General features: G+C 41.7%; 1 pseudogene; it reads left to right on the forward strand.

Moving 5' to 3' along the window:
• The first annotated feature begins 23,082 nt into the window (after nt 1-23,082).
• LOC116531831 lies at nt 23,083-23,286 on the forward strand (annotated as a pseudogene).
• The last annotated feature ends 3,986 nt before the right edge of the window (nt 23,287-27,272 follow it).

Genomic DNA, 27,272 nt, shown 5'->3' on the forward strand with positions numbered 1-27,272 from the left:
CTATCAAAAATACAAAAATTAGCCAGTCATGGTGGCCCACGCCCGTAGTCCCAGCTGCTGGGAAAGCTGAGGCAACAGAATCATTTGAACCTGGGAAGCGGAGGTTACAGTGAACTGAGACTGCACCACTGCACTCCAGCCTGGGCAACAACAACAATAAATAGATCTACCGTCAGTCATTATACAAAAAAAGATACTTGCACATGCATGTTTATAGCAGAACAATTCACAATTGTAAAAATATGAAACCAAGCCAAATGCCCATCAATCAAAGAGTGGATAAAGACAATGTGGTATATATACATCCTATGGACTACTATTCAGCCATAAAAAGGAATGAAATAATGGCATTTTCAGCAACCTGGATGGAATTGGAGACCACTATTCTAAGTGAAGTAACTCAGGAATGGAAAACCAAACATCGTATGTTCTTACTCATAAGTGGGAGCTAGGCTATAAAGAGGCAAATGCATAGAATGACAAATGGACTTTGGGGACTTGAGAGAAAGGGTGGGAGAGGGACGAGGGATAAAAGACTGCACATTGGGTACAGCGTACACTGTTCGGGCGATGGGTGCACCAAAATTTCAGAAATCACCACTAAAGAACTTACTCATGTAACCAAACACCATCTGTTCACCCAAAAATCTACTAAAGTTAAAAAAAAATAAGTAAAAAGTAAATTAAAAACCAACATTAAAAAGCTGTTATTTTTTGCCTGAATTATTCAATCAAGTCTCCCTACCTCCAACATTTGGCCTGTCCCATTTATTTTATACCCAGCCACTAGAATGATCTTTAAAATGAAAATCTACCATATGATCTGGCAATCCCACTTCTGGGTATTTATCCAAAAGAATCGGAAGCAGGATCTGAAAAAAATATTTGCACACTCACATTCACTGCAGCATTATTCACAATAGCCAAGAGGTGGAAGCAGCTCAAGGTCCATTTATGGATGAATAAAGAAAATTTAGTGTATACATACAAAGGAATGTTATTCAGTCGTAAAAAGAAAAGAAATGCTCTAACATGTTACAAGTTGGACATTATATTAAGTAAAATAAGACAATCGCAAAAAGACAAATGTGTGATTCCACTTTTATGGGGTAACCAGAGCAGTAAAACCCATAAACACTGAAAGCAGAATAGTGTTCCCAGGGGCTGGAGGGTTGAGCAAAAGAGAATTTGTTGTTCAACGGGTACAGAGTTTCAGTTTTGCAAGATAAAAAGTTTCTAGAGATCTGTTGTAACAGCAGCATGAGTATACTTAACACTACTGAACTGTACCCTTAAAACAGTAAAGATGGTAAATTTGATGTTCTATAATGTTTACCACAATTTTTAAAAATTTAATTAAATCCATACATACAATTGCCTTGTGTAAACCCATCATCTTCCCTTTCTCTCCGGCCTTTGCACAATCTGTCAGCTCTGCTAGGAGCTGGCTTCAAAATACCTCCCCTCCCGCATATGCTGCTCCAAGCAAATGTCTCCAGGTTTTAGGGGATAATGTCTCTGTCTATGCCTCCTGGCAGAGATGCTCACATAGCCCCGAAATGTACCCCATGGGGCAGTCACCCTAAGGAAGTAAAGCCCGTTCTCCATGTATGTTCAGCCTAAAAATCCGTGACATCCTAACACAGTCAGTGCAGCATTTTTTTATCTGTTTCCCACTGTTCCCAGACCAAACTGAGGGTCAGGCTGCTATTTCTTGCAGCCCAATAACAAGAGAAAAAGAGTGTTTTTGTTTGTTTTTCTGTAACCCGTTACAGTGAGAAGGCCTGGAAAATATCGCCAGACCAAATCAAAACTACAAAGTTTTCCAGAACTTACATACCTTCTGCACTATATGTCCACGTGTAAGTGTGCATTCTTCTAAAGACAGAAGTGATAACTTCTTTTAATCTACAATAACCAAAGTCTGAGTCTTGAAGACCTTCCTCTGGAGCCTCAGTAAATTTACTTAATCTTAATGGATCCAGGTGCAAAGGTGATTACCCTGATCCTGGAGGTTTAAGGAGTTCCTTCAGACACCCAATAAACTTGTTCGTGGAGGCCCGGGGATTTTCTTCAGATCCCTCAATAAAAACCTGTTTAATCTTAAACAGGTCCCATTAAGAATTTCTTCATTATCTTGTCATGCTTTAAGGCCCAGGAAAGGCCAGGGCAAAACTCTTGGTGGGCTTTTGTTATATTCCAGCCTTTGTATAAGGGCACTCGCTCTTTCAGTTTTAAGATTTAACTTAACCACTCAGTCAGCACTAAAACAGTTGTTTTGGAGGCCTGCGTTAGTGAGCCCTGGCCTGCCACACTTGGGAACCAACCCGTGGCCCAGCTCATTTGTCGAGGCATTCAGCCTGACAGGAATCTGTTGAATCCTATTTGCTCCACCTCATTCCACCTGCAGCACGTGCTTCTCTTTTTTCCCCCAATCTGCCTCTGGCTCTCCTCAGACAGTAGCCAGGATGACCCACTGAACCACAGAAGTCTCATTTTAACTGAAGCCAAATACGATACGGCAGTGGCCAGCTGGGATTGTTTGTATGCAGTTTAAGGGATAATCTTTCAATCCAATATTGTGAGCTATTAGGAGAGCAGATTCATGAAACCTTTTTCTACCTCTCCGTTTTGAAACAAAGCTTTTATTACTATTTCATTCTAGTGAGGAAAATAGATTAGGAGATGATTGCCATGGAAAAGAGAGTTTGTTACTCACAGTTCCTGAGAGAAGTGGCGTGCCACACCATAGTGGTCAGGGCAGCAGGGGAGGGCCCAGGTCAGTCCAGAGGCTGAGAGGGGGCAAGCAGAAAATGTGGGTGAGAGACTTGTATTTTTGAGGGAAGGAATGGGCAAGGCAGGGTAACCAGGCTCCACAGGCTTAGGACTGGCTAGTTTGCATAGTTTCAGAGGGCTCTGGGGCCAATGGGCTGTCTTCAGTGGTCTAAGCCGTGCCTGGCCCTAGGCTGATTAGGTCAGAGGGAAAGTTGCCTCATAAAGGAGGTGATTGGGTAATATCGGCTTTGGATTCACTGGCTTGCATATGGAAGCTGCGCTCACAGGGGAATCATTTGTTAGCTCTAGGAATTAGCCCCAGGATGGCAGTCTCCCCAGCCAGCAAAGCCCCCAGATATCAAAGCAACATAAAATACACGGAATTAATAACATAATGAATACACTCTCCAATACCAGAATCAGAACTTGGGGTATGCAGTATGGCTGCAGAGAGGACAAAGAAGGGGGGGGGGAATAAGGATAATTCTGCTAATAACATTGTGGGTTCCCAGGCTACAGAATTCTTGACTCTTAACAAGTTGATAAGAAAAATTCTCCCAGCTATGGATTAAAAATATCCATCCAATTTCTGAGGAGTCAGTTACTAAAACATTTGCTTAGATTTCTTCTTATATGAAGTGATAAATATACATTTTTCCCCCATGGAGAATATTTATGAAAACTTTTCTGGGAAACGTCTTTTTGCTAAATATAGGGTCTCTGGAGACAGCTCAGGAAAGCGGCCTCCTGAATGTGCTGTCAGTTGTGACCTGCCAGTCTGAATTACCATATTTTTATATTGTAACTCACTTCCTTTAATGATATATATATTCTACTAATGGTGTGAAAGGGATGGAAACTGGCAGTTTTAATAGTGTGTGATGTATTGGCTCCCTCAGCATTAAATGGGAAGTTTTGCCTGAAACAAGAATCAGCTTCGGCTGGCCGTCACTGGGGCATGGGCTTCAGCGTGACACTCGGCAGAGGTGACTTTGGTGGTGACATGGAGTATGAATACCATTCACTCAGTGCACAGTCACGATGATGGCCGCTTTGGCAACTTCTGAGCCTTTTATGCTCCCCTTTCTTCCTCCCTCCCACTTTGGTCCTTTTTTCCTGGCTCTCTCTCTTTTCCTGGATAAGGCTTCTAGCCCTCTCAGCGCTTACTGGAACTAATTGTCAATTCAAATGACTCCACCATGGGGTCATCCTGCTGGAGGAGAGGTGTGACCATTATGTGCCTGCCTTTCAGAGATCGGGACATTTAAAATGAATACAGGCCTACGCAGCAGGACCATCAACCACTGCACACCTTCATTACTGCTCACACCTCTTTCTAGATGCCCCAGTTCCACAGACACAGCCAGTGGGGGCAGGTGTGTGTCTAGACGCTGGATGTATGTCACCCCCATGCTTCTCTCTGTTCCCCTTTGCCTGTCATCATAACCCTGATTTCCCCAATCCCTCCTCACACTCTGAACGCCCTTCTGCTTGCAGAGAGAGAAGAGGATGTGCTATTCACTGTTTACACTTCAAGCTAATGGTCCTCTCTCCCAGATATTTCACCCCTCATTTCTGAGTATGGAGTAAAATATTTAGGTTATTCTCAAAAAAAATTTCAGACGTGATCTAGCAGAGAGAAGAGGACTAAGTTGACAGACTAGGAAGTGGGCCCTTACTGGAGCCCTGACATCCCATGATGTGGGCGGCCTGCTGGCCCCCTGCCCAACAGAGGGCATCAATGCCTTCTCACTGTTTGGATGGCAGCAGGAAAGGGCCCAGGCTTCCAAGCTTGTCAGAATTTCCAGATGGGGCATGTCTGTTGAGGTTTGTTTCTATGACAGGCTGTGTTGGCCCCAACAGAGATGGATTGCACATGCGTCTTGAACCCCCGAGTATAATCTCAGACAACTGTCACTGTTTCGGCTTCTACCAGCTCTGCTCCCTCCCCTCCTTTTTCTCTTGTTTGCTTGTTTGTTTGTTGTTCAAGACAGAGTCTTGCTCAGTCACCCAGGGTGAGTACACTGGCACAATCACAGCTCACTGCAGCCTTTATCTCCCGGGCTGAAGCAATCCTCCCATCTCAGCCTCCTGAGTAGCTGGGACTACAGGCATGCACCACCATATGCAGCTAATGTTTTATTTATTTATTTATTTTGTAGATACGGGGTCTCTCGCTTTGTTGCCCAGGCTGGTCTTGAACTCCTGGATGCAAGCAACCCGCCTCCCAGAGTGCTGGGATTACAGGTCTAATCCACCACACCTGTCCTCTTCTTTCTTAAGACTAAAATCTGCAAACCCTCCTTCCCCAGGCCCATCAACTCTGACTGTTGTTTGGCTTCTGACATCAGGTGTATCAAAAAAATTTTAAGACAAATCTACACAGGTGTTTTGAATAAAATGCAAACAAAAACAAAAGGAAGAAAGAAAGTAATAAAGAAAGAAGTGAAAGGATTGCTCAAGAGAAGCCTGACTGCATGAACATCAATCAAAAGACTACCATGAATAAGCCCAGCCTAGTATCTGTCTGTTACAGGTAGTGGCCCTTAAGAAGTGAAAAAACCTTGATTTTTAAATCAAGCAGGTAGACACGGGTAAAGAGTACTATAAATTAGATCATTCTTTAAAAGGTTAAATAAATGAGGATATACACAATGCATCTGTATTTACAAACTAAATCTTGCAACAACCTCCCAAGGTGAATTTCAAGCTTTAAGGCAATCTCAATTATATTCTCAAATTTTTTTCTTCAAACTTAGTACATATTAATTCCAAAGTTCACCTAAGAGAAAAATAAAACAGGTAAGCATAGTGTAAAAAAAATAAGCTTAGAAAAGACTATTTAATTTATATAGAATATACAGTTCAGAATTAGATTATATTACAAAATAAGAATTTAACATAAAACATGTAACAAGACATAAATCAATAAACATAAAGGTAGAAATAATAATGTTGGTTTTGCTGATTAGCATTAAGGGAAGAATGACTGTAGACACAACTAACATAATATATAAATTTTTCATGAATTAAGAATTCAGTGTAAAGCTCCAACCATGAAAATACAAATATAGATACTCATATAATTGACAGTTTAGTGTGTCTGGAAAGTTTGAAGGATAAAGACTTTCTATGTCATATATATGTGACAAAATAAATTAGAAAGAACAATGAACAGTTTTGATAGGAAGAATTAAAATACCTACGCTACAAGGAAAATTATCGACCAAAAAAAAAAACAGACTGGACAAATACGATATAGAAGTGGTTGATATTTTTGACACATGAAAGTTAATGCGTTGATTGTCTTCAGAATTCTCGGTGAAAAAAAAGTTAATCCAACTTGCAATGAATGCTAAGACCTGAATAAATAAATCAGAAGACAATAAGATAATACAATTTACAAACAAGAAAGAAAATGTTGTCAATTATAAAAATAATGCACATTAAACAAACATTAAGGTACGTGTTGTGTGTATTAAATTAATCAAATAAAAGTCTAATGATAATTTATATTGCCAGTAATTGTGTATCAAAAATATTGTCATCTACATTGCATATAGCATTTTAAATTGACATAATCCTTTTGGAAAACTATGTAGCAATATATTTCAGGAACTATATGAAAGATTACATCATTTTACTTAATAACTCTACTTTCATGGAAAATATGGGAAAAGCTATACACATAAAGATGTTTATCACATTATTTTAATAGCAGAAAACAAGTAAAGAAATGCCCAGTGAAAAAGGAACACCTAAACTGGTTGTGGAACTGCAACAATTTTAAAATATCGCAAACTCTTTTTTTCTTTCTTCACTGAGACATATCCCCTCCCCTTGTCAAGGCTGACCTTGATTACTAGTTAGCCAATTGGGTATAGCCTAAGCGGTGCTACGTGAAGCTCACAGAAGACAATGCACCATCTGCCTGGCCTGCTAGAATATTTATACTGGAGCCCTGAGGCACCACATGAGATGTCCCAACATCCTGAGACTGCCACGTTGTGAGGAAGCCCAAACTAGCCCCTTCAGAAGTCCACACTGAGATGCTCTAAGGCATATAAAAAAACAGGGTTGGGCCCCAAGTGCCCCACTGCCAAAGTCCAGCCACTGTATGACAGCAACTCTGTGAGTTCAGACCATCCAGCCAAGTTCTTCCCAACCCCCTGACACACAGAAACCAAGAGATAATACAGTGATTGTTATGGTTTTAAATTGCTAAGTTGTGAGTGGTTTGTTGTATGGCAATAGATGCCTAAAACACAGATCTCTACTGGATAGAACGAGGTGCAGCCATTCAAAGAGTCAATTTAAAAGACTATGTAAAAACATAGATTCTTTTTTTATTATTTAGTAAAAAATACATAAAATGTTATGTATGTTATGTTTGTAGCCATTAAAAATCAATATTAAAAAGGACTTGAGTAATCACAGTCATTTTTATATGACCTAACAGTGATGTTAGTAACATCGATGTTACATCATATAAGAACCATCGTGATGGTATTATTTTTGGTTACTATCGATGGTATTATCAATAATATCATATTGATAGTATTATTTTTCAAATGTCTAAACTTACTAAAATGTAATTCTAATGACTATGTAATTAATTAATGAGAATTGTCTGTCCCTCAAAGGAGAAAAAGAGTAAAGAAGTTTTATCTTAAAATATTGCATGAGAAAAACGAAAAAAATCTAACATTAGAAACACAAAAGTAGTATGACAAAATTCACCCCTTTCCCAATAGTGATTATAGATTGAGATGGAGCCCCTGAGGTTTGTGTGTTAAAATGTAAAAGGATATATCCTCTGTGTTCCCAAAGTTTGAAGGGAGCCAGTGAATAGTGTCCGTGGCCCAATATACACTGCAGGGCATCAGTTAATCTTACATTGCTTTTATCTTCTTAAGACAAGTTATACAGGTGTTGTGTGTAAAATGCACACAGCATAGAAATGCTTGAAGTGTCTAAAGAAACTTTGGCCTTATGGTCTTCTCTCTCAGGACTGGCCTACAGACATCCACTCACAGTATGTCTCCTCGAGTCTGGGATCTCAGAGAGATAGACAGTCCCTTCCATCAGGAGCACATATGGCTGCCTGTAGCTCAGTGACCTATCAACTAAAGGATATACACACATACACTCAATGTATAATGATGGAAAAAGACTCAATACAGAGAATAAAACTACTGTCCGTAACAGAGAGACTAGGGAAGCACATAGCTGTCACTGGCCATTGTAGTTTCTCAAATCCCACAGAGCAAGGATTGCAAAGGCCCCTCCTAGGCTGTGGAGTAAGTTGCTTGGTGGCCCATCAGGCACCATGTGTGTCACTCTGGAAGAGTGGGGGAGGCCTTGGAGAGTGTTCTATTCTTGAAAGCCATCAGCTTGCATAGCCTACTTTCTGCTGATGCAGGTTGGGGACCAGGAGCATTGCTGGAAGGATGGAACAATTACAGGCTTTTGCAGGGAAGATAGTGGTTGCTTGTAGCAATAAATTCCCTCAAACATTTGCTAAACTTCTTACCTATGTGTTTGCCTGCAGTCAATCACAGTGTGTAAGATCTTATCTAGACCTAATATTTATGCCTAAAACCCTAGTCTAGAGGTTGGCAAATGCTTCCTGTAAAGGGCCAAATAGCAAATATTTTAGGCTTTCTGGGCCAAAAGGCAAAATCAAGGATATTATGTAGGTACTTAGTAATAAGAGAGAAAACAAATGTCCACAGGGTTGGTTTTTTTTTTTTTTTTTTCAATTTTTTTTAACACAGCACCACAAAAAAACAAGTGGCAGGCTGGATTTGCTCAGTGGATTTGCCCGGGTTGCCAACTCCACTCTGGTCTGTTACTCACCAGCCCCTGGGTGCCATACCCTTCTCTTTCATCTTCATCGTGGCCACCATGAGCCTATCTGAACTGTAGGCTGTAGACGGAAGGCAATACCCAATCTCATCTGTGTTGCCTTTTGTCTTCTTACTGTGTGGATGGTGGCATTTGCCAGACAATGCTCAATAGAAGATGCCTGAGAAAAGCCTGCAGCCATAAACTTACCACCTGGTAAAGCTGCCCCCTCAGTCATGAGCCACTGCTTCAGTTTGCCATGCAAACAGAATGGGCACTTTCCACTCTGCTAGGTCCCCAGTTACTGGACTTTCAGTTGACTTAGGTTGCCAGACCCAGCCAACTCTGTCCAGAGTTCATCTCTGTTATGTCAAGTGTCAAGACATATGCACCCTGCAAGCTAAAATTTTCCCACCAGTTCCCCAGTGCTGTAGACCCAATCTGTCCTGTTCTGCTCCCCACACACTCAAGGCATAGTTTTTACCAAATGTTTTGCCACCACCTAGCAAGGTTCACCAGCTGGCTGGCCTGCAATATCTGTGTTTTTTAACTTTTATTTTAAGTAAGGTACATGCGCAGGTTTGTTCCAGAGGTAAATGTGTGTCATTGGGGGTTAGTTGCACAGATTACTTCATTGGCAAGTATTAAGTCTAGTCTCCATTCGTTATTTTTCCTGATCCTCTCCCTCCTCCCACCCTCCACCCTCTGCTAGGCCCCAGTGTGTGTTGTTCTCTGTGTGCCCATGTGCTCTCATCATTTATTTATGTTGGTACAAAAGTAATTGAGGTTTTTGCCATTACTTTTAATAGCAAAAACCACAATTACTTTTGCACAAACCTATAGCTCCCACTTATACGTGAGAACATACAGTAATTGGTTTTCTATTCCTGTGTTGGTTTGCCAAAGATAATGGCCTCCATCTCCATCAACGTCCCTGCAAAGGATATGATCTGGTTCTTTTTGATTAGCGTGCAATATCTGTATCATCACACCTACTGCCTGACCACTAACCCTACGTCACAAGCTAAGGTTCTGTGGCTTGTAGCCTTCACTTCAGGGATCAGATTCTATTTTGTAGCTTTTGTATTCTTGGCCTTGGTATCATGATCTGAGATTATAGTATCAGCTTCCAGCAAGGATAGAGGAAGAGACAAAGTAAAAAAGAAAAAAAAGGGCAAGTTCAAGATGCCTTTTAAAGAAGGATCTTATGAGTTGCTAAATGATGCTTTTGCTCACAGACCATCAGCCAGAAGGTAGAGACAGGGCCATACCTAACTAAAACAGGGGATAAAAAATGCAATCTCCATCCTGGACAGCCATTTGTCTAGTCAAAAAATGGGGTTCTATCAACTTTGTAAGTGAGAGTGGCAAGTAGGGCTGACCAGCAGTCTCTGCCACAGAAACGTATTAGTATAATCCCCATGTCGAAGATGACAGCACCGAGGCTTAAAGAGGCTAAGTGCCGCTTGAGAGTATGAGATAAAAACGATTCCAGCTCATGCCATCCGAAAAGAATCACGTTCTCAATGAAGGGTCAACTGGCTTGTATGTATTCTTCACACAAACAGCGTGGGGGTGTCCCACCAACTTACGGATAAGGCAGAATCTGTAAAGGAAACAGCTGTGGGTTTCTGTCTGGTGGCTTTTGAAAAGTTGACATTTCTTAGCAGAATTTTCTAAGTTTGAGAAAATAGTTGTGGGGGGAAGAAAACTATGGTCCATCAATGGAAAAACAAAATATGCTATGTCCATACAATAGAGTATTATTTGGCCGTAAAAGGGAATGAAGAATTGATGAGAATTACAACATGGATGAACATGAAAAACATGCTAAGTGAAAGAAGCCAGTCACAAATAAATATATATGGTAAAATTTCATTTCTATGAAAGGTCCTGTGTAGGCAAATCCAGACATGGAAGGTAGACCAGTGGTTACTTGGGGTTGAAGAATGAGGAAAGGAGAGTGACTGCTAAGGAGCATAGGAGTTTTTTGGGGGAGATGCAAATACTGTAGAATTGATTGTGGTAATAGTTACAAAGCTCTGGGAATATACTAATGGCCATTGTATTGTACCCTTCAAATGGGTAAATTGTGAGATATGTAAATTTTATCTCAGAATAGCTATCACCAAAATAAAGACACTGAAACAGAAAAGTTACCCCAAGGTAGTAGCTTGAGGTACACATTAATATTTGATGTCCTTACGGAACTATTTTGTAATAGTTCATGAAAAATGATGCAGTGTGGAAACATGTTACAGTAAAGCCAGCCTATGTTATGAATCACAAGTTGTAATTGCCATGTAAAAGATTAAACAAAAGGAGAAGGAAAGAAAGAAGGAAGAAAAGGAAGCTATGCCAATCAAGAAGTGCAGGATGAATGAAATTTCCTTTAAAAGTGTTAAAATGTTTTTATCCTTGTTACAGACTGATAAACCATCCTTGACATGTTTCATGACACAATACAAGACTGAGCATTCTGCAGCTGCACCAAAAAATCATATTAGAAAAAGGAACTTTCTGTAGTGGTGTTGACTTGTTCTGGCAACACAGATGGTGCCAAGCACTTTCCTCCACCTAAGGCCTGGAAAGAATTATTTAAAATTTCACCTATTACAAAAGCCAGACACCTCAGTGACCATCTTCTCAGTAATTAGCCTCAGAAATTTGTCCCTGCTTATTTTACAGGTTAAGGAATTAAATAATCTTCGTGTTCAGTGATTTTTCCCAAGTGAGGAATCAAGTAGGAGCAGATATTCCGATCCCCCATCCCCTGGCCAGTACATAATACTTTACTCCACATCAAGTTCAATTCCAAAATAGCAATGGAGAAACTCAGTGAAAAGTTTCAAAGTTAAGAAACTTTTCTTTAGTGAAAGCATTCTCAATACCTATAGTTCATAGTAATGAAAACATTATTGTAAAACAAGAACAACAAAAAATTATGCGTGACTATTCACTGTGGCCTCTAAGAAGGAAGAATTCCTTCAAGCCAGGTCAGCTTCTGGGCTGTCCTGAAAGGGTAAAGGTTCTGAATAGGACAAAAGGGAGAGGGGAGAGAAAAAAATACATTTTCAAGTGTCACATGATAGTATTTAGGGAGACAGAAGTGAGAGTAGAAGACAAAGGCTTTCAAGAGACATCTGCTACACTAGGAAAGTACATTAAAAAGAGGAATGATAGGGAAAGTATGTTCAAGATGGTGACTGTGTGATAGGAATGAACTAGCTGCACATATACATCATGGAATACTATACAGCCATAAAAAAGAATGAGTTCATGTTCTTTGCAGAGACATGGATGAAGCTGGAAACCATCATCCTCAGCAAACTAACACAGGAACAGAAAACCAAACACTGCATGTTCCCACTGTTCTCACTCATAAGTGGGAGCTGAACAATGAGAACACATGGACACAGGGAGGGGAACATCACACACTGGGGCCTGTCTGGAGTCGGGATAAAGGGGAGGGAGACCATTAAGACAAATATCTAATACATGTGGGGCTTAAAACCTAGGGGATGGGTTGATAGGTGCAGCAAACTACCATGGCACATGTATACCTATGTAACAAATCTGCACATTCTGCACATGTATCCCAGAACAACATAAAATAAAAAATTTTTAAAAAGAATGAATTAACCTTTTTTCCATTTCAATAAGAAATCAAGTAAAAAAGTGAAATATTTGTAATCACCTCTTGGCCACTTTATTAGATATGCATCACATTCTGTAATGGAATTGCCACTGTGGCTATCCTATCTTGAGTTTTAATAATATTGCCAGGCAGGGCAGTGGAACAAGCTTTGGTTTTAGAGTCCGGGCTCCTAGGGGGATGTGGGCCCTCTTAGCCTCTACTTGACCATCTGTTGGGTGGAGGTCATCATTTTCCCTGTATTAGTCAGGGCTCTCCAGAAAAACTGAACCAATGGAATATACACAGGGAGAGCTATTTACGTTAAGGAATTGGCTCAAGGGGTTGTGGCTGCTGGCAAGCCTGAAATTTGTAGGGCAGACCAGCAGGCTAGAAATTCAAGTCAGAGTTGATGTCTTGAGTACAAATTCTGCAGGGCAGCAGGCTGAAAGCTCAGACAGGGTTAACTATATTAAAGTGGTAAGGGAAATTCCTTGTTATTCTTCAGGAAACCTCAGTCTTGGTTCATAAGGCCTTCAACTGATTGGATGAGGCCCAATCTCATGGTAGCAGGTAATCTGCTTTGCTAAAGTCAGTTGATTTCAAATGTTAATCACATCTTTAAAAATACCTTTATACAACATCTGGACTAATGTTTGACCAATTGGTCATCATATTCCAGCCAAGTTGACATATAAAGTTAATCATCACACTGCCTTCCTGCCTTGTAAGTCATTAGTAATGCATACATTCTTACACATTTTGTTTATTACTTTCTCTCAAGCACCTACTTAGTACCTGGCACACAATAGTAACAGAATAAATACTTAGTGAATGTATGTATGGTATGATAACACTTGGAAATTATGAACAAGTATATATGCTAGGCTTGACCACTGTGTTTGAGAGAATATGTATGTTTTTGAGCATACACACTGAAGTCTCACCCATTTGTGCCTTAAATTCATCCTTAAACTAATACACCAGCCCAGCTATTCTACTTCCAGAAATTATTTCCACAGATAAGCTCACACAAATGCAAACTGGCTGAGAAACAAGATTATTTATTGCAACATGGTTTGTAAAACAAATGTTAGAAACAACCTACATGTCCATCAACATGGAATTTGGCTAAATGAACTCAACAGAATTTAAAGGGCTGAAGAAGCTCTTTACATACTGCTGTGGAAAGATCTACAAGAGAGATATACTGTTAAGTATAAACAAGGAGCATAACAAGGATAGAATGACACTGGTTGTATAAAAGAGAGAAAAGAAGGGCTATATAAAAGATATAAATGCATCCTTTATGCATAATATATATCCCTAAAGATACACAATAAATTAATCATATTGGAAAGAGGCACTGGGTATCTGGGAGAAAGGGATGGGACTGAGACATTTTACTAAATGCCCACTTGCATCTTTGTAATTTTGAACCACATGAGTAATACTGTTGATTAAAAATTAGATTTAAAAAAGGAAAGAAAATGAGTTTGTTTAGTACTTGATATAAAAATAAACAAGCAAATAAATGGGGTTTTTTCTAAGCTTATTAATACCTACTTATGAACTTCATGTTATCTCTTCTGGGGTCTGAGAATGACCATCTCATGGGATGGGAGGTATTGAGAAAACTAACGTAGGCTCAATTTCAATAAAGGGAAGACTTAAATTTTAGATTTGGTGATTGATGTTTGACTTGTAACAGATACTTCTCGTGAGTAAGCAAAGAAAGAGAGAGAACAAAGAGTTAGCTCAGAGGAATATTCCAGGAAATCGATCTGAGTCAGAAGCAGCCCGAAAAGTTTTTTAAGAAAACAGGTGAAACACATTGGCCCAAACATAGCAACAGTGTAAAAAAGAAATTCTAAATTATTTAGTTTAAAGATAGGATTCCAATGTCTTTACTGTATGCAGCCCATCAGAACTAAAAGAAGCAAATCAGGAGAAGACTTTAGAATATATAGTAAAAGGTGTATCTTTAGAAAACTAAGCTTGCAAACTTGCAACTCTCAGTGGGCCAGAGGTTGGCAATTCAATCTGTGAATCCAAACTGATTTTTCATCACTTTCAGTTTCCTGCTCTCTGCTTTCTAACACTTCAACAACTCTCTCAAGCCTGGGAGGGAGCAGAAAAAGAAAATCTGTATAGTTTATTAAGGAATTTTGATTATCAGAGTTTTTTTTAAGTCGTCTTCCAGTAAACTGATATTTCTCTAGATCACAATCTCTTCTATTTGTCAACTGTGTGGTCTGTTTCTTGCTGTATCAGTCAGGATATGCTGGGTTATGCTGCAGTAACAAAGATCCCTCCAAGTTTTAGAAGCTTTAAAAAACAATGGTTTATGTCTGAGCCATGCAAAGTATAACCTAAGTTTTTGCACCTTCCATACACTGTCTTCAGTGTACCACCACCATTTCACCACCTACTTGCATAGTCACTGCAGGAGGGAAGAGACAACATGGAGAACCGCACACTAGCTCTCAAATACTTCCAACCAGAAGTGACCTGCACCTCCTCCACTCACATTCCACTGACCAAAAAAAGCACATAGAATGTACATCTTCAGAAGAGAGAAGTACAATCTTACTGTGTGGCTAAAGGAGGACAGGAAGAAATACTGTCTTTCTCACTCTCTGCTCCTAAATATAAGAAGACTTGCTATTATGGGGGGGTAGGGGGGCGGTGTTATTTATTTATTTATTTATTGAGATGAAGTCTCACTCTGTTGCTCAGGCTGGAGTGCATTGGCTCAATCTCAGCTCACTACAACCTCCACCTCCTGGGTTTGAGCGATGCTCCTGCCTCAGCCTCCCAAGAAACTGGGACTACAGGTGTGTACCGCCATGCCCAGCTAATTTTTGTAATTTAGTAAAGATGGGGTTTCACCATGTTGGCCAGGCTGGTCTTGAACTCCTGACCTCAAGTGATCCACCTGCCTCAGCCTCCCAAAGTGCTGAGATTACTAGCATGAGTCACCACACCTGGCCTTGGGTTTTATTTTAATTTTTCAAACTTGTGTGTTAATAGAGTTTTTTCCTGATGCTTAAGGATAAGGGTGCCTGCATGAATTAACCTGTGAGACACAAGTGTGGCCACTCTTGGCCTGCGTCTTCTGTAACATAAACTGCCATTTGAAAGTTCCCTTCATACAGCAAGGCAAACGTAACGGCTCTATAGTAGTTGGCATTCATAGGTTTCCATTTTCATGAGCCATTCTTACAGCTTTTATCACACTTCCTTGTCATTAATGACAAAATTTGTAAAATTAGAGAATTCTATCATCTTGGAACCAAGTTTCAGAATGTATGAACTGACAAGGCCCTTCGGAAATGCTTCCAACTCACCAGCTTCCTGCTGCATATTACAGAGGGGAAGCATGAAGTCCAGAAATAGAAACTACTTGCCAAAAATTACAAAGCAAATGCATGGGCATCATTTTAAACTACTAAATATGTGGTAATTTGTTATACAGCAATAGAAAACTAATGCAAAATTGTGATCTTTCAAGAGTACTTATATTTTAACTAGGCCCATGTTAAGACCTAAAGCACTAATAGACACCAAAGCTATAAAACTGTGGCACTCCACAGTTGCTTCTGTGTGTAACTCAAAATATAATGTTATTTTTTGAAATTACACATAGCTTACATGTGTGGTATAATATAAATAAGTTCCTTATAGATTTTGTGACTACAAAAGTCTGAATCTTTATATTAAAAGAAAACTTTTCTCCTTTATTTTTTTTATTGGCTAATCCACCATTGATTTTTAAGATGAGCATTAAATAAAAATGTCTAATTACAAAATTTCAAAAATCAGGATAGGAATGGGGCACATGGATGGTCGGGAAGCAGGCCCTCCTGGGTCCAAAAGTCACATTAATCTTAGTTATCCTCCCAGTCAACAACCCAGCTACCCTGGGAGACCAGGTTTCTTGGCAGCAGGGCATTGGCAAATGGTCCTTGTACTTCCGATTGGGTTCTCTCGCTTCTGCCTTGCTTCTGACAGATGCTTCTACTGCCATCCCCTCCAGCCATGCCAGTGAACTAAACAATCCACAATGAAATTACCGGATGCTAACCAAGCCAGAGGTGATGCTACCTTCAGGTTGCCACTGAGGGGAGAAAAATCAGTGAGGCTGATGGACTGTCCAGGGTCCAGGGCTGCCAAGGTCAGCTGTGCAGCCAGCCAGTGTTCCACTACAAGCACAGGAGTCCCCCCATCTGTGGGCTCAGTTACCCATGGTCAACCAAAAACATTAAGTGGAAATTCCCAGGAATACGCAATTCATAAGTTTTTAATTGCATGCCCTTCTGAGTAGCATGATGAAATCTCAGGCTGTCTTCCTCCATCCTGCCCGGAATGGGAATTGCCCAGCATTTCCACACTGTCTATGCCACCTGCCCTTTAGTCATTTAGGAGCTGTCTCAATTATCAAATTGACTGTCCAAGTATCACAGTGGTTGTGTTCAAGTGATCCTTATTTTACTTAATAATGGCCTTAAGCACAAGAGTGGTGATGCTGGCTTATTGTTATAATTGTTCTATTTTGTTATTATTGTTGTTAATCTCTTATTATGCCTAATTTACAAATTAATCTTCATCATAGGTATGTATGTATAGGAAAAAAGAGAGTATCTATAAGGTTCAGTGCTATCTGCAATTTCATGCATCCACTAAGAGTCTTGAGAAAGATCCCCTGTGAATTAAAGAGAAGTACTGTAAGCTGAAACCTCCCAAAGCAACTTCCCCTTGCCCTTTCAGGGTAACCATAGCTATTCCCTAAACGGGCAATTGGGGAAGAGGCAGGGAGAGAGAATTTAAAAGAGAAGGTGCTCACACTGGGTAAAAGAGCAGATTTCAGGTGACTAAGAAATAGAAAGTCAATTCTACACACCTTGAGCATCTACAGAAGCCATCCTGGCAGCCCTTAAATCAGTCCTATAGAGGCTGAGTGATGGCCTTGACTACCTGCCTCCATATCTTTCTACCCACCTTGCTACCTGGGACCCTGGGCAGGGCACTTGCCTTCTCTAAGCTTTCTTTTCCTCATCTATAAAATGGGGCATTGCTTAGTTGATTGAATAAATTAAAATATATAAAGTCTTTGGCTCTGTGTCTGGCAGACACCTCTATTACCAACGCACTCCCTTTCTGTTTGCTTGTTGGTTCATTTGTTTTTAGAGACAGATTCTCGCTCTGGCACCCAGGCTAGAATGCAGCGGCATAATCATAGCTCACTACAACCTAGATCTTCTGGGTTCAAGCAATCCTCCCAGCTCAGCCTCCTGAGTACCTGGTCCATACTACCATGCCCAGTTAATTTTGTGGGGTGCTTTTTTTTAAAAAAAATGGTGTCACTCTGTTGCTTCGGCTGGAACGCAGTGGTGCAGTCTCGGCTTACCAGAGCCTCAACTTCCCCAGGCTCAGGTGATCTTCCCACCTCAGCCTCCTGAGTAGCTGAGACTACAGGCGTGTGGGGCACCACCACACCAGGCTAATTTTTGTGCCAGCCACGTTGCCCAGACTGGTCTCAAACTCCTGAGCTCAAGGAATCCACCCACCTCAGCTTCCCAAAGTGCTGGAGTTACAGGCATGAGCCACCACGCCTGGCCTAATCTTTTTGTTTTTATTAGAAATGAGAACTGCCTATGTCGCCCAGCTGGTCTTGAACTTCTGGCCTCAAGCAATCCTCTCACCTCAGCCTTCTCTTTCTAATCTTTAGTAAGGTTGCTCTCACCATGGAATAAAAAAGACAATCATTCTCCACCTCCCCTGCATGCCCAGCAAAAGCCTTGGTCTTGTTGAGATGAGAAACCGCTTCCCTTGCTTACAAGATAAAGGCTGGTACCGCATCTGTAGTTTTCTCTGTTTGGAGGAAGCAGCCTTTAAGGTTAAAAACATCACTTCTGTTTTTCTACTTCAACCACCAGTTATCACCTCACCCCTACTGTGCTGCCTGCCTTCCATGCAGCAGGCCAGTGGGCAATTGATTTTTTTTTCCTTAATTTGGGGCTAGAGGCAACTGGCTTTCTTTAAGTAATAAAATCATGGCTCTGCTATTGCTCAGTTGAGAGGAGATCTGGACTTAGAGTGAGGAGAAGCTGTGTCTCTTGCCCATTCCAAGTTTCCCTGAGAATGAATCACCTCTGCTTGAAGGTAAATATGGGTGGCCAGCCCAATCCAGTACAAATGTGCAGCCTCTGCATGCTGGTGCCCATCTGGAGAGGGGAAACTACAGATCATGCCTTGCCCAAGGCATTTAGCAAAATACAGGCCAGCTCTCAGAGCAACAATAAAAACCAATATGAAGAAACAGAAGCAAAACAGATTATGGCTTTAAGCTATGTGGTCTTTATTTGAAGAGGAGTCAAGGAAGCAGCTTTGAACCCAATATAAAGGGGACAGTGTAGGAGGCTGATGGAGCCACAAACCCAACCAACTTTTGAAGCCAACTCACCAAGCTGCATCACATTAGAAAGAAATTACCCAGAAGGCCTCTAAACTCACAGTTCAAAAAGTACATTCCTTTGATCAGATTTCCAGCTTAGTCTTTGGAGGGCCTTTCTCCTCTCAACCCTGTTTCTGAGGATAAGATGAAAACACAAATAAGAGATTCCAGTGAACTCTTTCGTTCTCCACAGGGCTGGTCTGCTTGGCCCATATAAGCTCCAAAATCTCTGAGTAAAGTTATCTGTCACTCAAATTCACAGGTAGAAAACTCAGATTCCAAAAACTCTACTGATGAGACACAACAGCAGACATATTATTGGAGCAGCATGAAGTGAAGGGATGTTTTCCTATTTCTTTTTCAGTGTAGAATCATTAGCTCATGGTCTAAACCTCCTGGTTAGGACACGGGGAGTCATTTATTCCAAAATGTGCCTGTTTCATTTGTCCACGAAGTGGATTGTAATGGGCTCTTTCCCAAAGGGAGCAACAGCAAGAACGGAAATGTAATTTATTTTTTATTGCTGAGTTGGGCCTTTTCAAATGATTTTTACAGACATATCTTTAATAGATTTTCAGACACATTTTATTTATTGAAAAATTTCCATGCCCTTGCATAATTTCAATTATTCAATGGAAACCACAGTTTAGGGAATTGTTCCAGCCATTTATTCAGCCTTTGGAATAAGCCATATTTATTACTTAAATTGATTACTTTGTCCATTTGGAGATTAGCTCAGATGAATGGGGATTAAGAGAGAATGTGTTTGAGATCCCTTCCGCCTGCAGTCACACAGGGGCCTTTTGCTTTTTAGAGTAGCTCATGAGCAGCTTCAAGTCTGGCCTTTCTTGTTGGTGCGGTCTTGGTGAAGGGGTTCAGGAGAGCAGGGAGTCTTTGAGGGAATGGTTTCACTGATGATGATCCCTTCAGCTGCAAGCCACAGAGGGCCTGACTGCAGAGCATTCCCAGACATGAGTTTGTTTATTCAAAAAACAAGTCTCCAGCCAGGTAGTCACTGCCCTTTGTTCAGAGTTTCAATGCTAACTTGGATGACGTGGTTCAACAATACCTGGACTATGGGTCTACAAGTGTTTTAGCCAAAAATGGCTGCTGCAAGTCAGAGCGTCATGGCCATGAAGAAGAGGAAAGGTGGAAGGGCCACTTTGGCACGGTCTGTCTCTTTTTATTAAGAAATCAAAAACTTTTCCAAAAGCCTCCAGCTGATGTCTGCTTACCTCCACTAGCACCCTTGGTCTGAGGTGCCATCATATGACCCAGTGCCCAGAGTGGCCCCCCACTTCTTCCCTTACCCCCATTCAGTCTGTTCTCAATACAGCAACCACAGTGAGCCATGTGGGACCATGTCACTGCTGTGCTCCAGACCCTCCAATGGCTTCCTAGCACACTCAGGAGTAAAGCCCAGCCTCCTCGGAGGGGCTAAGGAGGACTGCGTGATCTGGCCGCCCCATCTCTGCTCTGACTGCACCCCTATTGCACATTCCAGCCCAGGCTCCCACTGCTTTATCACAGGCCAGGCACACTCCCTGACTGCGCTTTTGCACTTGCTGTTCCCTCTGTCTGGCATGATGTCCGCCTCTAATCTCCCAGTTCACCCCATCACTTCCTTCAGCCCTTGCTCACTTTTCAGCTTTGCAGTGAGATCTTCCCTGACCATCCTATTCATCATTCCATCTTCCCTTCCCCCATCCCTTCCTTGCTTTATTTTACTTTATTTCATAGCATTATCTAACACATGTATAGCCATGTGTCACTTAACAGGGACACGTTCTAAGAAATGTGTTGTTAGCCAATTTCATCATTATGTGGACATCTTAGATTTTACTTACACTAACCTAGATGGTATAGTCTACCATGCACACACCTAGGCTACATGGTGTGTGGGCTACAGACCTGTTCAGCATGTTGCTGTTCTGAACACTATAGGCAATTGTAACACGATGGTAGGTGCTTCTGTGTCTAAACATATGCTAACATAGAAAAAGTACAGTAAAAATATGGGCTTCTAATCTTATAGGATCACCACAGTATAGGCCATCCATCATTGTCCAAAACATCTTCATGTGGAGCATGACTGTACCTATTTCTCCTCTCTGTCTCCTCTGTGGCCAAAATGGTGCCTGGCACATATTGAATGTCCTCATGCTCTCTGTCGAGCAATGCATAGAAGCATGAGAGAATGGATGGGGCAGAACGATAAAGGCATGGCCTTTACAAGCAAGTGTTTGGTGCTCTGGCCTTTTCTTTAAGGAATCTCCACACTCTTTCGCAAGAGACTCTGAAGGGAAAGGAGACTGGGAATGACTTTTGAGTTGTCAAGAGAGGAGCATCACACGCTGGGGCAGTTGGGGGTAGGGGAGAGACAGCAGGGGGTCAGGAGGGAGGGGAGGGTGGGGAGGGATAACATGAGGAGAAATGCCAGATATAGTATGTGCCTAAAGTTAAATAAATAAAGAAAAAAAAAAAGAAATAGTGTGTGCCGTGTAGATCCACCCATGCTTCGCCATGAAGGCAATTTCCCAAACTGCAACTGCTTGCAAATGTGCATAGCAAAGCTGCTCAAATTAATTTTGCTTTTTCTCATTAAGTGAAGATCCAAAAGGTTGGTTAGAGCAGTAGGTGTAGGGAAAGGATTAAAAATAAATAAATGGGTCAGAAACATTGATAGACTCCTCATGTATTATTTCATTCTTTTAATATGGAAGACAGCCCTGTGAGAGGGGTTTACCAATCTACATGTCACAGAGAAGGAGCACAAGGTTCAGAGATGCTGAGTAAGGTGGCCACAGACTCTCAGCTGGTGTAGAAAGTGGGGGGTTTCAGCCTCCAGGTTCTGTGTTCTCAACACTGTGCCAGGTGTCTCCTGACAGATACATTGACGCCCTGATGTTTGTACCTGCAGCTGAAAACTGGTCTTCTAGAAACCTAGGGACTCTGGCATCCTCACTGTTGCCTTGCCCAAATATATGACCTTAGAAAACAAAAAGATTTAAATGCTGGGCAAATTATAAGTGTGATTTCAGAAAATCTAGGGGCCCACTTGCCCTTAGCTCAAAATATGCCTCACCTACGTTCAAGTAGCAGCCTGACACTCCTCCAGCCAAAGTTAAAGCTTTTATGTATTTAAGTGCTAACTGATTGTATCTAGGCTCTCTCACAAATTACTCCTGAAGCTATTTTGATTTTTGGTTGTTTCTTTGTGATTTCGCTGCTTGTTCACCTATCACAGGCTTTTGCATGTCATCCTAGAGTGTAAGCCGCTGAGAAAGGAACCATGTCCTGCGCACCTGGCATAGCACTCTTCCCCACCTGTCAGTCTTAAATAAACATTTGTTGGCTGATAACAGTATACACTAGAGGATACACATCTCTGGGATCTATGTGTCTGCAGCAGTGTGCTATGAAGAAAGCAGGGGGCTTGGGAGGCGCAATCATTTTGGTTTTCATCCTGATTCGGCCATTTATCATCTATTAGATCTTCCAAAGTGCCTTCATCTCCCTGAGCCCATTTTCTTTCTTTTTTATTTCTTTTTAATTTTTTTAATTTTTTTTTCTATCTCCATAGGTTTTTGGGAAACACGTGGCATTTGGTTACATGGGTAAGTTCTTTGGTGGTGATTTGTGAGATTTTGGTGCACCCATCACCAAAGCAATATACACTGAACCCAATTAGTAGTCTTTTATCTCTCACCCCCTTCCCACCCTTTCCTCCTGAGTCTCCAACATCCATTGTGTCATTCTTATGCCTGTGCATCCTCATAGCTTAGATCCCACGTATGACTGAGAACATATGATATTTGGTTTTTCATTCCTGGGTTATTTCACATAGAATAAGAGTCTCCAATCCCATCCAGGTTGCTGCAAATGCCATTAATTTGTTCCTTTTTATGGCTAAGTAGTATTCCATCATACACACACACACACACACACACATATCTCAGAGTTTCTTTATCCATTCATTGATTGATGGGCATTTGGATTTGTTCCACATTTTTGCAATTGTGAATTGTGCTGCTATAAACAAGTGTGAGCAAGTATCTTCTTGTATAATGACTTCTTTTCCTCCAGGTAGATACCAAGTAGTTGCATGGCTGGATCAAATGGTAGATCTACTTTTAGTTCCTTAAGGAATCTCCACACTCTTTTCCACGGTGGTTGTACTAGTTTACATTCCCATCAGCAGTGTAGAAGTGTTCCCTTTCTACCACATCCACACCAGCATTTATTAATTTTTTAGTTTTTAAATATGGCCAATCTTGCAGGAGTAAGGTGGTGTTACATTGCGGTTTTCACATCTGTAAAATGGGCACAACAATACCTGCCCACTGGTTTATTAAGAGGAATGAATTGCAAGAGTGTACTTTCAGGGGTTATTTCTATAGTTTGTTCCTAGAGAAGTTTCTCTGAAATCCCAGAAACCACCAGGCGGAGGTGCGGCATCCTCTCCTGAGGTGAAGCCAGCTCTTGGTGTTGCTTCACTGCAACTACCTTTTGCTATGATCATTCTTCTCTTCCTCTGGAAGAGGGAGAGGGAGTCAGAACCAGACTGAGTGCCCCTTAATTATGGCCACTGCTCTAGCTGACTGGGAGAGCCTATTGGACAGAGCCCCCAAGCGCAGCTTCTTCTTTTCCTGAAGGGCCAGAGACTCGACTGAGGCCTCATCTCACAGAAACACTGGAGTTCTGGGAGCAAGAGAAAAACAGGCCAGAGGACGGGGTCACACCAAGCCTGCTCTGAAGGAAGACAGAAGATAGTCACTTTTCAGTGAACAGCAGCCACAAGGCTTCGCTCTATCCTGGGCTCAGGACACATTCCTAATAGATTCACTGGGCTAGAGCAAGAAGCCAGAAACACTGCACCCCTGGACACAGAAGTCTCTCAGTTAGTCACCCGTGAGAGGAAAACTGAGCAATGCAGGATGAGAGAACACCGGGGTTTCTGTCTGAGCCCATTTCTAAGCATCAAGGCTGCCCTCTCAACTATTTCCAGGAGTGGCCACCCACCATATCCCCACCACACCTATCTATTCCTCAGGACCAGTAGCAGAAGCTTCTCGAATCTCTTCCCTGCCCCTCCAGATGTGGCTCTCCCACCCTTCCCTGCAGTGCAGTAGATTACCTCTTTCACTGATGCACCCCTCAGCTTCTACAGCAAAGGCAGTTGTCCCCTACTCCACTGTATAGACTTGTACTTGGTTGACTACTGCAGTCGCCTCAGATGTGTGGCTACTGAGTGTGTGAATCATGGCTAGTCCAAATTCAGATGTTTTGTAAGGGCAAAATGCACACTGGATTCTGATAACTATTGCCATAATGGAATACTTGAGGCTGGGTTATTTACAAAGAAAGGAGATTTACTTGGCTCTGACTTCTGAAGCCTGTACAAGAAGCACTGTGCCAGCATCTGCTTCTGGTGAGGCCTCAGGAAGCTTCCAATCATGGTGGAAAGTGAAGCGGGAACAGGTATGTCACACAGACAGACAAGGAGCAAGGGAGAGGAGGAGGTTCCAGGCTCTTTCCACATTCAGATCTTGTGGGAACTAATAAAGCAAGAACTCACTCATTAGCATGAGAAGGGCACCAAGCCATGCATGAGAGATCAACCCCCATGACCCAAACACCTCCCACCAGGCCCCACCTCCAACACTGGGGATCACATCTTAGTGTGAGATTCAGAGGGGATAAATATCCTCTAACACTTAGCATTTTTTAAATGCATAATATCTCATTAATACCTTTTTAAATTGATTGTAAATTGAAATGATAATTTTGAGTACAATAGATTAAAATATACTGTTAAAATTAATTTCACACGGGGTTTGTTGTTGTTTCACATTTTTAAACATGGCTACTAGAAAATCTAAATTATATTGGCGGCGAAAATCTATGGCTCACATAATGCTGCTGGACAATGCTGGTGTGAACTACCACGACACTATTATGCTATTATTATTTGTTTTATCTCTCCCATACTCACGAGACAGGGAACTCAAGGAGAATAGGAAGAGTGCCTTCTGCTGCTACAAGAGATGCTTAATACATGACAAATATTTTATAAATACTTGTTGAGTGAATAAAGCTATGACAAAAAAAACTAAAAATATTCAATGATTCTGAAACATGTAAAAAATCACTCAAAATCATGTGCTATATTGACTTGCCCACAACACTAGCCTCTGGCGTAACGATAACATTGAACACATGTGCTCGGTATATGCTAGAGTTTGGTTTGTTTGACCACTCCAAATCTCACTTGCAAATGTGATTCCCAATGTTGGAGGTGGGCTCTGGTAAGAAAAGTTTGGGTTATGAGAGAAGATCCCTCATAAATGTCTTAGTGCCATTCTCAAGGTAATAAGTGAGTTCTTACTCTATTCATTCCTGAAAAAAGAGCCTGGCACCTCCTTCCCCACCTCTCTCTCTCTCTCTTTCTCTCTCTCAAACACACACACACACACATACACACACACACACACACACACACACACACACACACACACCCCATGTGATCTCTGCACACTGGCTCCCTTTCCCATCCACCATGACTGGAAGCAGCCTGAGGCCTCACCAGATGCACGTGCTGGTGCCATGCTTCTTGTGTAGTCTACAGATCTGTGAGCCAAATAAAAGTATTTTCTTTATTAAACTGCTCAGCCTCAAGTGTTTCTTCATAGAAACACAAACAGATAAAGACAGTATGCATGCTCATATATTTCCACAGGTATAAAAGAAATGAATCTTCTAACACTACACTAGACCTCATGCACATAAACTCAAGCGTGACTGCTGCTGTGGCTCAGAATTTGGCTGACAGTTGGCTGCCCCATTTATTTCCTTATGGCCTTGTGGGTAGACCTCAAACCAGTACTATGAACACCACCAGGTTGCTTGTTAGAAATACAGAGCTTCCAACTATCCTCGAGACCTATTGAATCAACTCAGAAGTTTCCGTTTCTCTATAGCCAGATCTTGGGTGGACTGTAAGCACTTAAAATGTGAGAAGCCTGAACTGCGTGTTTTTGTTTCTCAGCTCTAATGAAGAGACTTACCTGAAAACTTGGCTATCATTCCTTTTTATTCTCGACACGTTTTTTGCTAAAAAACGTAGTGAGCATTCACTTTGCATAGGGTGCCGTGCACCAGACACATGGCTCTTGGTTGTATGACTTGTGTCACCCATTGCTGATGAACTCTCATTGTTTGTGGAGGCAGCTGGACGTCCTGGTTGCTTGATGCCAGAGAGCTCTTCAGGAGGCTTCTAAAGAGGCCAGAAATGGTTAAAAAAAAAAAAAAAAAATGGCCCCATGTCTGCAGAGAATCTATACACAGCACTTTTGTAAGTCTTGCATTCTGAGGACATCCAGAGGAAAGAAGGCAGCCAACACTGCCTTTCTCCCAAGAGAGAAACTTTGCCAGAATCTGATTGTCTCCATGGAGACCCAAGAATCTGCAAAGCCTCCATCAGTGTCCTAGGCCCCAGGCTCAAGTTCAAGCAAGCTTAATTCCCCTTTGTCTGGGTCTCTGGAGTAGCATGAATTTTGTTACTTTAGGGGAATGCAGAATTTTTTGTCACATCTGTGTGTTCTTGGAGAGTAAAAGCAGCTCAGACTGGATGTGCAGCATTCTTCAGACACGCTGTAGCTGGGGAATTGTAGTGAAGCTTCAAGGAACTCTCACCTGAAAAATCAGAAGATACAGTTACCAGAATTCTTTCCCTCCATTTCTATAATTACAACTGCATTCATTTGGTCCATTAATGTACTGAACACCTGTGGTGTTTACCATAAAGCATACAGAGATCATCCTATCCAAGCAAGAAAAACTGATGTGTCAACAAGTAACAGCTTAACATGCTGGCGCAGCCTGGTGCAGTGGCTCTGCTTGTAATCCCAGCACTTTGGGAGGCCCAGGCAAGCAGATCACTTGAGCTCAGGAGTTCAAGACCAGTCCGGGCAACATAGTGAAACCCCATCTCCACCAAAAAATACAAAAATTAGCAGGACGTTGTGGTGCATGCCTGTAATCCCAGCTACTCAGGAGGCTGAGATGGGAGATTCACTTGAGCCTGAGAGATCAAGGCTATAGTGAACCAAGATGGCACCACTGCAACCCAGCCCAGAGATAGAACAAGACCCCATCTCACCAAACGGAAACAAAAACAAAACAAAGGAGAAATCACTGGCATGGCTGTCATTGCTTCACACCTGGTAAATATTCCGACAAACTCTCCACCCACTAGGCTCTGGGTTCTGGACAAGCCCTGCTCCATCTCATCACCTGCCTGCTCTCTGCACTTCAGCCCTACTGGTTGCTTCCTCCCTAACATCCTTTATCTGGACACCTCCTTTCCCCCTCTTCCTGCCCAGCTCAGCCTTCATCTCTCAGCTCTGGGATCACTTCCTCAGGGAACCTTCCAGATCTCCAATGGCCTGTGCAAGTGAGGCCCCTGCCCTGTGCTCTTGGAACCCCTGTCTTTCTCTTTCCTTATGTTCTCTTCACTCATTTCTGCAGGGATCCTGACTGACAGCCTGAATCTGAACA

Source organism: Sapajus apella, unplaced genomic scaffold (genome assembly GCF_009761245.1).
Source record: "Sapajus apella isolate SASKATOON/1434 unplaced genomic scaffold, GSC_monkey_1.0 scaffold72, whole genome shotgun sequence".
Classification (NCBI taxonomy): domain Eukaryota; kingdom Metazoa; phylum Chordata; class Mammalia; order Primates; family Cebidae; genus Sapajus; species Sapajus apella.